Below are 10,198 nucleotides of genomic sequence, written 5' to 3'. Positions count from 1 at the left end.
TTTTTTTTTTTTTTAAGAACACAATGTAATATATTCTTTTCATCTTGTTTTTTAAAATTCAAAACTACCCTCATCACTAAAAAGGTGAAGAAACTGAGGTTCTGAAGAGGAGGTGACTTTCCTTAGGTGATAACACTAGGAAGGACCAGGAATGGAGGCCATATTTCATGACACCCGGTCCTCTGAGCTATATGGGGCTGTTCCAAGCAAGAGTTCTTTCTCACCCTGCCTCTATGATTCACCATCCATGCAGGCCACTATGCCTTTGCACCTGCTCTTTTCTCTGCCTGGGGTGTGCCTCCCAGCTTCTTGCCTTGGCATGTGCCTGTTCATATTCTATAACCCAGCACCATGTCAATGCCTTCGAAACTATGACTCTCTCTTTTCCTGTACTGTCCCTGACTCTACCATAATGCTTATTTCTGATCCCACTGGATCATAAATATTTGGTTACCCATATGTCTGCCCATCTTACTGTCTCATTTGCTAGACCGTGGATCCCTCAAGGCAGAGGTTTGTGTCTGATTCAACGCTGTACCCCAGCTCCTACCCCAGTGCCTGCCACAGGGCATTCAAAAGTGTTTGGGGAATTTGTGAATGGGTGGAGCACACGAGTCTCTGCCTCGAAGATTCTGGGCTGGTGGCCCAAGGCCCAAAGCCTGGCCACAGGCCTGACAGCTGTGCAGGAGTCTCCTCCTTCAGGTTCAAACTCATCCCTAAATGACTCCCCCACCCCCAACCATCATATGCTGTCACCCTCCTGTTTTCTTGTGCTTCTCTGACATGGCAAGGTTTATCTGCAAATCTCAGCACTCCCCAAAGGCATGCTTGAAGAGCCAAGTGGAGCCCTCCATCTGGATTGAATTAAATCACTGACAGAGTTATGTTCCCAAGTCAGCAGGGGTTGGAGGAAGGCTTTGGGGAAGGGACCAGACCTTGACTCCTTAGAGGAACTACCTCAGAAGAAAAATAACATGCTGGTAAGAGCTGCCCAAAGGAGTGGGAACAGGGAGATGCACGGACTGAGCTTCTCTCACTAGACGTGTATCTCCAGGCAGGATCTCGGTGCCTCTGGGCTGCTCATGTATCACCTATATCCTACAAGAGGTGATGCATGCTTTGTGGTTGGGGCATGTGGTGTGGTGTGGGGAGATTCATTGAGGAAAAGCACGAGGAGGTGTCTGGGACCGTGCTGGGTCAGCGGTGCTCAGTCTATGTATGAGCTTTTTCCTCCCTCTCCAGTTCTTTTTCTATTTTTCTCTTTTTTCCTGTTTTTATTTTTATCACCGTTATCCATGGACATAGTCAAGGAAGCAATTGTTCTTTTGCTACAAGAAAAACGGCTTTCCCACCCTGCCCTCACTATTTATTTTTCTCCCAAAGCAAAAAAACTTCCAACTCTTTTTATCAGTTCTTTCCCTTAACAATATGGTATTCACTTCCATATTCCAAAATAACTTGCTCGCATTGATAGTTTCTAAGTGCACCTGCTGAAGGACATCTTGGTTGCTTCTAGTTTGGGGCAATTATGAGTAAAGTTGCTGTAAACATTCACGTGTAGGTTTTGTGTGGACACAGGTGTTCAACCTATTTGGCTGAATACAAGGAGCATGATTTCTGGATTGTGTGGTCGGCTGTGGTTGGCTTTGTAAGAAACTTTCAGACTGCCTTCCAAAGTGGCTGCGTCGCTTCTCATTCGCACCAGCAATGAACGAGAGTTCCTGTTGCTCCCCAGGCTCGCCAGCACTTGGTGTTGTCAGTGTTTTGGATTTTAGCCATTCTAATAACTGAGTAGTGGCATCTCGTTATTTTCATTTATAATTCCTAATGGCACGTGATGTGGAGTATCCTCTCTTATGCTTACTCGACCTCTGTATATCTTCTTTGAGAAGGAATCTGTTCAGATATTTTGCCTATTTTTTAATTGGGTTGTTTGTTTTCTTACTGTTCAGTTTTAAGACTTCTTTGTAGACTTCTTGGTGTATATATATATATTTTTTTAAATTTTTTAATGTTTATTTATTTTTGAGAGAGAGAGAGACAGACAGAGTGTGAGTGGGGGAGGGGCAGAGAGAGAGGGAGACACAGAATCGGAAGCAGGCTCCAGGGTCCGAGCTGTCAGCACAGAGCCCCACGGGGGGCTCGAACTCACGAACTGCAAGATCATGACCTAAGTCGAAGTTGGTCACTCAACCGACTGAGCCACCCAGGCGCCCCAAGACTCCTTTGTGTATTCTAGATCCAAGGCTTTAGCACATGTGTGTTTTGGAAATATTTTCTCTCATCTTGGGCATGTCTTTTCATTCTCCTTGTGTACCGAACTTTTGTTCTGACTCCAGGTTTAATTTCTAAGGGTTCATTTTTGTTCTCTGGATATTTTTTCTTATGGTTCCTCTTTTTGTTTCATGTATGCCATACTCCTTCCCATCTCTCTGAAGATATTCAGGGCCATTTTTCCTGATGCTCTCCTCTCCCTACACAGCCTCTGTATCTTCCAGGTTGCGTTTGCTTCTTTGGAGAGGCTTTCCTCAAAAGATAAGAGATTCTTGGCTGTCTTCTTGTCTGAGGAGGACCCCCACATCTTCACTGGATGCTGTGCGCTTGTATACGTGTGTGCACGTGTGTGCGGGCATGTGTGTGCGGGTGTCTTTGGGGAGTGCTGCTTGGTGACTATGAACTTCTCTCTAGGCAATCGGGCCAGACATTTTGTCAGGGAGTGTCTATACCATCTGGGTCTGGGTCTGATAAGCCTCACTGCTGATGCTTTGAGATCTGAGTTGGGGAAGAAGACTGGAGGTTTCAACATCTATTAAGTAAACTTAGCTTTAATCCCATTTTGATACTCCATACCCATCCATGCTGCTGTCCTCTTGTCTGGATGTTCTCGTTTTATTGTCTCCAGAAAATGAAGCCTCAGGCTTCTGCTGAGGTGGAGAACAGACCATCCCCAACCTGTGTAGTGAGGGAGGGAATGTATCTTGGGGTTAAACTTCTTAGAGATTGTGTGTGTGTGTGTGTGTGTGTGTGTGTGTGTGTGTGTGTAATAGAGTTCGTTCCAAAGGGAAAATTTCATTTCACTGTTTCCTTTAAAATTTTTTTTCTTTTTTATTCATTTTAGAGAGACAGCACGTGAGTGGGGGAGAGGGGCAGAGGGGGAGAGAGAGAGAGAGAGAGAGAGAGAGAGAGAGAGAGAGAGAGAGAGAATCTTAAGCAGGATCCATGCTCAGCGTGGAGACCGTCACAGGGATCAATCCCAGGACCCTGGGATCATAACCTGAGCCAAAATCAAGAGCTGGATGTTCAACTGACTGAGCCACCCAAGTGCCCCTTCCCCCAGTGTTTTCTATTCTATAAGAATAGCATCTAACATCTTTTTATAGTGTTTGTGGACTTAAATTTTATAAAAATTAAAAAAAATGTTTATTTAATTTTGACAGAAAGAGAGACAGAACATAAGTGGGGAAGGGGCAGAGAGAGAGGGAGACACAGACTTGGAAGCAGACTCCAGGCTCTGAGCTGTCAGCATAGAGCCTCATGTAGGGCTTGAACTCACAGACCACGAGACCATGCCCTGAGCCGAAGTCGGACGCTCAACCAACTGAGCCACCCAGGCGCCCCTTGTGGACTTAAATTTTAAAATCAGAAGTGATGATAAAGGAGTACATGTACTTGACATTAATTTTTAATAACTCATTAAAATTTTTTTTTAACATTTATTTAATTTTGAGAGACAGAGTGGGACAGAGCACAAGTAGAGGAGGGGCAGAGAGAGAGAGAGGGAGACATAGAATCCAAAGCCAGCACAGAGCCCCATGTGGGGCTCGAACTCTTGAACCGCGAGATCATGAGCTGATTCGAAGTCTGATGTTAACTGACTGAGCCACCCAGGTGCCCCTAATAACTCCCTTTTAATAACAATATGATGGAATTGTTTCTGTCATTCCAAGACTAAATGATTTCTTTCGATAAGACTTTACTAAAAATGTATCCTTTTCTGTCATATGTTCATCCAAAAATCCAGTTTGTGTTACCCTTGATCTGTACTTACAATGAATGAACTTGAACAAAACGCTCCTATCAGAAAACATTTCTATAGTTTTTAGTTGAGTCGATTGTTGGAGTATTCCGGGTTCTAGCTAACATTATCTAGCATTTATTGTTTCTGTTGGTCTAAAAAAAAAGAAACTTTCTGTTTAGCAGTCGTTTCGCCTTGGTCTCCTTTTGGCTATAACCGTTCTCAGACTTTCCTTGGTTTTGATTATCTTGACAATTTTGAGGCATACTGGTCAGGTATTTTGTAGACTGTCCTTCAACTAGGATTCTTCTGCTGTCTCTCTAGTGACTAGAAAGGAATTATGTGTTCTTGAGAGAAAGACCACAGAAACACAGCGCCATTTTCATCATGTTTTATCCAGATCACGTAGTATCAACACGGCTTATCACTGATGGTGTTAACTTTGCTCACCTGGCTGAGGTGCTCTTGGTCAGGTTTCTCCACCCTAAAGTGGCTCTTTCCACCTTCTCCCATCCCCCATGCTGTGATCTTAGGAAGGAAGTCACCGTGCACAACCCGTATTTAAGAACTGGGGAGTTATTGTCCGCCTCCGCGAGGGCAGATTTCGACATCAATTGTTTGGAACTCTTCGGTACAGGAGATTTGACTATTCTCTGTTTATTTAGCCATTTATAGCAGTATGGAACCATGGGCTTTTATTTTATACCTTGAGTTGTAATCCAGTACTGCTTTATTTAGTTGGACAAATCGTTCCAGCTTTGGCTATTAGGAGCTCTTTCACCTGGTTCCTGTGTCCCATCACTGCGTGTGTGTGTGTGTGTGTGTGTGTGTGAGAGAGAGAGAGAGAGAGAGAGAGAGAGAGAACACTTACTTTTTAGCACTACAAGATGCTCCTGGCTCATCTGTGTTATTTCCTGCCCCAGTTGTAGAATCAGCCATTTCTCTGAAAAGTCCTTGTTCCTTTTACTGGACAGTGTTAGAGGCCAGGATCTGGGCACTGGGTGTGTGCATGGATGTTGGGATGTTATTGCTCCCAGGTCTGCTCCGCTGATAGAGTAACAAAACCCATCCGTGTGTATACGATGCCATGTGTAGATACATACCTATAAAATATTTCTCTAGGTAGCCATCTGTATGATATCTACAGAAGCTAAATATCCATTCACACTGCTGTTTCCCACTCAGATCCATTAAGAAATGGATCATTCTAAATACTTTTAAACATGTATTTATTTTTGAGAGACAGAGAGAGCATGAGCGGGGGAGGGGCAGAGAGAGAGAGAGAGGGAGACACAGAATCCGAAGCAGGCTCCGGGCTCTGAGCTGTCAGCATAGAGCCCAACGCGGGGCTTGAACCCATGAACTGTGAGATCATGACCTGAGCTGAAGTTGGACCCTTAACCGACTGATCCATCCAGGCGCCCGAAGAAATGGATCATTCTAGACTCTTCTCCCTGCGTATTTGTAACCTCCTCCTCCGGCAGCGAGAAGCCAGTCTCCATCCATCTACCTCAGCACTCAAGTCCGTGTAAGGAACTGTGAGAATGTTTGCCTGTGCTCCAGTGCGGAGGGCTTCGGGCACCACTAGAGCACAGTGATTATGTACGGCTCCTTTTGTCTTTATGTTCTGTCATTTCCAGAATTACTTAGGTCAGCACCTTTGACTCAACCCCTTCAGTCAGGTTCGTTCATGCATGTGTAATGCGGTGAGATCGTTTCGTCACATTCTGCATTCCGTCCCGGGATCTGATGACCTCCTAGATGATTTTTTTAAAAATCTGCATATGTTAACGTTCATTCCTCGTGTGAATGAGTTTCACGGGTTTTGACAAATCCACCACTACAGGATCATACTGACTAGTTTCGCAGCCCTAGGAGCCCCCCTCCCCTAACCTCCCCCCGCCCACTTTACCTATTGAGCCCTCCCCAACTCTCTGCAATCACTGGCCTTTTTACTTCTTTTAGAGTTGTGTTTTTTTCCAAGATGCCATCTATTTGGAATCACACAGTATGAGGCCTTTTCAGACTGGCTTCTTGCCCTTGGCAGTGTGCGTTTAAGTTTCCACATGTCCTTTCCGAGCTTCATAGCTCCTTTCTTTTCATCACTGAATAATATTCAATCATGTGGATACACCATTTTGTTTGCTTGGTTATCCATTCACCTATGGGAGGGCATCTCGGTGGCTTCCGGTCCAGGACGATTACGAGCAAAGCTGCCGTAGACGTTTGCACGCAGAGTTTTGTGTGGGCATCCGATTTTCAAATCGGCTGCGTCATTCAACAGACCCGTGACCAATCATTCTTCCTTTTGGCTCCACCTTCACACCCACTTCCAGAGGAAAGGGAAGCTGCCTGTTCTCAAGCTTCTGGGGGTTCCGCAGTATAAACCCACTTGCTTTGGGGCTCTCTACCTGCCCATGTTATCACTCAGCTTTTCGCTGGTGTCCTAAGCCTGTGACACTCTTCCATCAGCTTTCCAGCCCACACTATGATGTTGCTTCATCCCCTCTACTTCCCCCATCATTTTCGTGGGTTTCTACCTTCTCGCGATCCGATCGCTGTCATTTTAGTGCGAGGGAGTGAAAGCTAGTGTCAGCGTCCAGCGCACCACCTACAACCAGCAGCGTTCTCCTCTTCTCTCCAAGCCTCCGATTGGATCTCCCTGGGCGTGGAGTGGGTGGAACCTATATTTGTCAAGTCATGGCTGCTACCAACTCAGTTACCGGAGAAGACCCCTCTGCTCCAAATCTGTCTCCCAGGGCCCGTCCCCCTGAGGGCCTCAGTCCCAGCCGCCACCCTGGCTGATCTCTGCCTTGGGGCTTTGAAGGCCCACACGTGTGGAGAAGGGCGGTGGCTGGCTTAGCATTCTGAGCCGGAGGCCTCAGAGCAAGGTCACGTCTGGAGAAATGACACCAGTGTGGGACAGCAGGGAAGGGACAGAGAAAGCAAGAGCCCCCTGGACACTAAACATCTTGTGCTCTCTGTTTGGCACATCCTCCCTCCTCTCCACAACAAGCAGTGTCTTGCAGTAAGCCTTCTGGGGATGTGATCGAAGTGGTGAGGTTCAGGGTTATGGTCAACAAATTGAATGGTCATTGAATGGAATCACCTCCCTCTGCCCATCCTCTAGTAACCTTGTCCTTATCTCTTTTCGCTCTACCTGGAGTACCTTCTCCCTGGAGAGTCCTTCTACTCCGTGTCCTCATTCACAGCCCCTACTGTTTTCTGAGGACACCCCCGAGTGGTATCTCCAGCCACAGTCCCCTTCCTTACAGTCTAGCCGAGCGGCGATGGCTTGCCCTGGGTGTGCCACAGGTATCGTAGGTGCGTGTGCTCTGCTCCATACTGTCCCTTTTCAGATCTGAGCCCATCATCTGTTTGCGTTTCTGAAAGATCCCTCCAAGTTTCTGGTTCACTTGTATATTGTCCTTTTGTTTCTGAGAACTGGTTGGTATTTCTTTGTTAGCTTTAAAATGTCTTTGGTATGATTTTTTAGGTCTTTGGTGGGGCAAGACAGCTGTGTGACTTGAAATTGAAAGAACACATTCCTTCTTTCCCGGAGACACCTTCATTTTGGAAGGGGCTCGTGTGTTCCTCCAGCCCCTCAGCCGTCATAAGACGAGTAAAAGTCCGCCTTCTTTGGAAAAGGAGGTTTCCCGGCCTCTTACGACAGCGCAGTTCAGGGTCTCACAAACACGTACAAGTTTTTCCTGGAGCTTGGTTTAACTTCCACTTTTTCTCCTGCACCATTAGCTCATCTCTCAGTGGGGTTAAATACAGTTTCCCGGCTCTCTGGTTTCCCCTTTGGAAAATACACAGGAGGTTCTGTTCCCATGGGAAGATATGGGATGAAAATCTGGTTCCTAGGATGACTCCACAGCTATTTCACCAATGACCAGGGGCTTATGCAATGTTCTCACTGTCCCCAGGCCTGTGCCAGTAAATCTGCAGTGTCTGTCCCAGACTGCACTGTCCCAGTCCTGTCATGAAAGCCACTCAGTGTGACCCTTATTTGGGGGCTGCAGTTGGTGGAGCACCGAGGTGAGGAGCGGAGGCTCTGAAGCCAGAGTGCCTGTGTTCCCGTCCGACTCTGCCAGTGCACTTGCTGTGAGACTTCGGACAAGTTACCCAACCTCTCTGTGCCTCTGTTTCCTTCTCTGGAGAATGGTAAGTGATGGTCATCATGGCGTGTGCCTCTTGGGTTTTCATGACGATTAACCTAATTAGTAAGTGACAAGGGCTTAGAATAGTGCTCAGAAAGTGGTCTGCAGCTGTCCCCTACTCTCCTTACCTCCTGTGTGTGTCCCAAGATAGAGCCTTCTCTGCAGTCAGACCGGACCACTCCCGGTTTCCGTCCCAACCCTGACCTTCTGTGCGTGCCGTAGAGTCTTCAAGGGCTTTAAGATTAAATCCTACTCTTCCTCTCCTTTCTCTCTTTCTCCTTCTCCTATTATCAGTGATACCTACTGTTCATTGAATATTTGCTACATATTGGCTACTTTTCAGGTGTTATTTTTTTTTCAAAACTCACCATAATCCTGAAAGGCTGGTAACACCTCCCTATTTTAAGTAATTAATTTATTGATTTACTGGTTTATTTTTTGACGTGCTCACTTACTTTAATAATACTACATTTACCATGTTAGCAACATGGAATGTAAATTCAGGTTAGATAAGAAAATGTCACAAGTGCAATAAAGCATTTTAGAGCACACCAAAATTTGTGTATAATATCTGACCAAACCACCTTGCTGATAAATTGCTAATCACTTCAGTTATAGGTAATTAGGTAACATTTATGATTCTTACAAAGAAAAAATAAACAAAGTTCATACATTTAAAAAGTGTTTTTCAGGGTGCCTGTGGCTCAGTGGGTGAAGCGTCTGACTTCAGCTTAGGTCATGATCTCACAGTTTGTGGGTTCGAGCCCCAAGTTGGGCTGTATGCGGACAGCTCGGAGCCTGGAGCCTGCTTCGGGTTCTCTGTCTCCCTCGCTCTCTGCCCCTCCCCCGTTCATGCTCCCTCCCTCCCTCCCCCTCTCTCTCTATCAAAAATGAATAAACATTAAAAACGAATTTAAAAAGTGTTTTTCATTTACCTTTGCCTTAGTCCTTAAAATACACATTTCTATTTCAAGGTGATATTGAAAATTTTTTCTAATACAACAGCAGCACAAATACAATTCTGCAATTACATAAAAAACTGAACTAGGACCCACACTTAAGTTATTCTCACACTTACGCATGATTCTGAAATAAATACTACTTCTAAGCAGCTGTTATCAGCTTTTGAGGTTTGTTTTAAACACACACACACACACACACACACACACACACACACCCCCACACACACACACACATTTTCGGTTGTAGAGAAGCTTATAATGTTATATTCCAAGCACTGCTCTGAAAGGATTCTTTAAGAGCCAACCAGCCCTAAAAACCGAAGTACTCAGTCAGTCTGCAAAACAGGCAGAAAAATGTTAAATTAAACAGGATTCCGACATAACCTCAAAAGCATGTGATGATTTGCAGCAACTGGGAGGACTTTAAGATTGGCGATTGTCCTCTTTGCACTTAAATTCAGCAGGAGAGTTTAAGAAAGTGCATGTGTTACTACTGTCACGTATATTTAAAAGCGACATGTTTCTTTTGTGCTAATTTGACTCGCCTGAATGACCTACCTAGTTAACTAGTCACTAGAAAGTTGGTCACCAAGCAAATCAAGCCTGCAGGAAAGGAAGCCAATATTTAAATTATCATGTTATGGTCTGACCCGTTCAAATGATTTACGTTTTTAATTTTTATTTTTTTTAAATGTTTTAATGTTTATTTATTTCTGAGACAGAGAGAGACAGAGCATGAGTGGGGGAAGGGCAGAGAGAGAGGGAGACACAGAATCAGAAGCAGGTTCCAGGCTCTGAGCTGTCGGCACGGAGCCTGAGGTGGGGCTCGAACTCGCAAACCGTGAGATCATGACCTGAGCCGAAGTCGGTCGCTCAACCAACTGAGCCACCCAGGCGCCCCAATGTTTTAATGTTTATTTATTTTTGAGAGAGAGGAGAGAGAGAGAGATCGGGGGAGGGGCAGAGAGAGAGGGAGACACAGAATCTGAAGCAGGCTCCAGGCTCTGAGCTGTCAGCACAGAGCCTGACGCGGGGCTCGAACCCACCAACCGGGAGGC

The sequence above is a fragment of the Herpailurus yagouaroundi genome, unplaced genomic scaffold (assembly GCF_014898765.1).
Source record: "Herpailurus yagouaroundi ecotype Mexico unplaced genomic scaffold, PumYag 163, whole genome shotgun sequence".
In the NCBI taxonomy this organism is placed as follows: domain Eukaryota; kingdom Metazoa; phylum Chordata; class Mammalia; order Carnivora; family Felidae; genus Herpailurus; species Herpailurus yagouaroundi.
The sequence above is the reverse complement of the archived record's forward strand: the minus strand, read 5'-3'. Positions refer to the sequence as shown.